Source organism: Micropterus salmoides, unplaced genomic scaffold (genome assembly GCF_014851395.1).
Source record: "Micropterus salmoides isolate LMB-PRFRI ecotype aquatic unplaced genomic scaffold, ASM1485139v1 Ms_hic_scaffold_14, whole genome shotgun sequence".
In the NCBI taxonomy this organism is placed as follows: Eukaryota; Metazoa; Chordata; class Actinopteri; order Centrarchiformes; family Centrarchidae; genus Micropterus; species Micropterus salmoides.
In genome coordinates, this window is record NW_024040485.1 from 2,587,365 (window position 1) to 2,590,802 (window position 3,438).

Below are 3,438 nucleotides of genomic sequence, written 5' to 3' on the forward strand. Positions count from 1 at the left end.
ATCATTGAGCCCCACTGTTGCACTGGCAATGTTCCTCCATCACCATCAACACACATACTGCCATTTTTCTGACTCTGTCCCATGTACACTGCACATGTGGATTTATCTGCCGCTGGAAATAGTTCCCCATCAAATGCAATAATTTCTTCTGTTTGCTCAATAAAAAACACAGAGAGCAGCTGTTTTAGGAAATCCCTCAGCCTTTTTTTAATGAAACTCTGTTTTAAAGATTTGCATAGGTTTTTCCCATTTCCAAGGTTTGCATATATGCCGCACTGATTGCAGAGAAGATCTATAAGTTTTCATGTAATGTTTTACTTTTTCCCAACAAAAAACTATTTAAAAAAATACAATGAAAAACTTTTCCAAATACCCGAATTGTTACAAAATATCTGTTTACATTTTGCTTTACATGTAATTCTATGCATAACCACATGAGGCTAACCACTAGCATCTATACCACTAGTATAGCTTATAGCTTATTATGTCGTTGCAGTGACTGTAAGTCAAGAACAGGTGTTAAATAATATAACAGCACAGTAAGTACAAATGAGCTTCACACAATCATTATTGCCAAAGCTAGGCTCAAACTTTGTCACTTATCTTAACGCCCTCCGAGTGATGTGGGCACCAAATAAACATGCTCATCAGAGGGGATCAGAAATGTTATCTTTTTTCCATGTGTAGAAGAGACCTGAATTTACACCGACATGTCCTACCCAGCTTCATAAATTACCCCGTCATTACAGTGCTGATTAATGCCGCACCAAATGAGGCTGACGACCTTCTCTGCTCGCTGGTTCAGTGTCTTTAATGGCTTCAAACAGCTGGGCCACCTGCGACTAAAGTGTATCATTATGTTATTAAAGTCCCGAACACAGGGAGCAGGGAAGTTGTCAGTACTTCTTATGTCAAGGCAGGAGGTCACTGGTCTCATTAAGGCAGTTATATACAAGCTTTTTCAATCCTTGATGTCACCTCAAAGATGAAGTGGTCAGCCCTGCACGTTAATATATCCAAATGACAACAAAGTCATTTATACCATCTATGAAGTTCTTTTATCAAAATAGCAAAAAAGCAAAATAAAAACGCAAACTCCAAGCAAGGAGATGCAGTCCTTGCATTTTAACATCTTCCCTGTCTATCTGTCTGTCCTATAGTGGAGGGGGAAAAATGGAAGAATCTACCAATTGTAGTTTTTCCAAAATTGAATTTGAAAGTTTGTCTTAATCTCAGTGTTCCTAAATTTAAAACACAGGTTAATTAGGCAGCCAAGCAAAAGGCGTCTCTGTCAGTGGCTAAGAAACCAATAGCCTGTAGATGGAAAGTTCTCCATTCTGTTAATGCAATAACAGAAAATATTTCATACAGAGAACAAGCTATCACTACTACAAAATTCTTAGTGTAGACAATCTGCTCATCGATGAGGTCCAGGGTGGGTGGGTCGTTTCAAGGATTTTGGTCTCAGTAGAGAATTGGAGACAGAACTCCACAACAAGCTACTTTAACAGACAGACACAAACCTTGAACTATTATTAGTTTATTAAAAGTTGTTAGTGTGTTAGCAAACAGCGGCCACACTGAGCAGGCACAGATCGACATGATCATTCCATCGGAGTCAGGTTTGTTTCCACCTGATGGATGTAAATCAACACATTCGCATCCCACAGGGTACCCTCCAGAGTCCATATGGAAGGCCTTTTTAACATGTGGATAACACTGTGAAATGTTAACGGTTTGGTTAGGAAAAGATCATGGTTTGGGTTGAAATAAGTATATAACATGACATAAGTCACATATGTAATGTTAAGTAACTTAAAACTTAAATAAGTCAACTCTGACAATACAGACGCTGAAGGGTACCTTGTGCATCAAATATGCCCTTGGATTAGTACTGGTTTAGCTCTGATTTGGTTTCTATTAACTTCTGAAAAAAATGTGTAGCTTTTTGGCGGCTTAATGTTCCTTCATGTTCACCAGCTAGTCTTTGACTGTGTCTGTGTGCCTTGTTTGATGAAAACTGCTTCTGCTGGAAACACTGAGACTGAAGCAAACAGAATGTGCCAAACCAAAACTAGGAGCTGAAAGAGACGAAAAAGCTTTGTAGAGCTGCAGAGCTGCTGCTAATTCTCTGCGGATTTGTCAAGACAAAGGAACACATTGCACACTCTTTTTTAGTCATTGTACTGCTGAAAATGACAACTTACACCATCCACAAGTCCACTTTCACTTAAATCACATTTGTATAACACCAAATTACAGTGCAACAATACCTGAAACTAAGACATGTTAGTATGAATTAACACGCATCCAAATAGTGAGGGCAACAGTGAACCAAACAAGTTCAACATGTCAAGCTGGTAAGCAATTAAGAAAATCTTACCTTATTGGTGGGGTGGTGGCAGTTGTGGTTTCATTGAATGAAGATTGTTAAGTTCAGACACTGTTCTGGTTGACATTAGCAGCCAATACAGAAGGTAGAAGCATTTTTAGTGGTTTTGTAGTCTTGTTTCCTAACAGAATAAACCTTCAGCGCCACTGCCCCTTCAGTTCAGACCTTATTGGCTATCAGGTGACACCTGAGCAGGAGATTATCATGGTTTAGTTCCTGTGCAGGTATTTGAGGCTTTAACGGAGGTGGGGTCCTGACAGGGGGATCCACAGAGTGGTCTTTGTCCCGCAGGGGGGTTGGATCTGTGACCCGGGGGTCAAGCTGGTCTTATCAGATCCTCCCAGGAGTTCAGATCAATGACTACCTGCAGGGAAGGGTGTTCAGTGAAGTAGAGGAGCTGTGGGTTTAATAACCAGGGGGGATGATAGTGGGGCATTGTGTTGGACAGGTGCATCTGTCGGGGAGGATGCTACAGATGTTTATGTCTAATGTTATGTTACAGATAGGAAGTGGATAGAATTACAGGATGGATGGTAAATGGACTGCACTTATATAGAGCTATAAATTGGCCGCTCATTCAGACACACACACACACACACACAGCTGGCCTGTCCATCAGGAGCAACTTAGAACACTTTGACAGACATATGGACAGGAGGAGCTGGGTCTCCTGAGCCACAGCCACCCAGAAACACCTACAGCACAGCAGCAGTGTTTTGTCCATTCCTTTACAAACCAGTTTTAATCAGAGAGCAGTATCAGACAACTGTGAGTCACTCGTATGGGACTATTACTACAAGCCAGAAAGCAGATGCAGCTCCTGGAGGAAAGGAAAGTTCTACCTGTCAGCTTGTGTACATGATGAATCTAGAAAATGGATCTAATTTTGAAAGCTGCGATGTTTAAATTCTACTCTTCAGTTACTAAATGAAAACGCCTTTAAACAACAGATATGTGGTAGTCATCTGTACAACTTTCACACCTTTTCTGAGAATGCTCATGTGACGATCTGACTGAAAAGGAGCATCAGAGAGATGGTGCAGTGG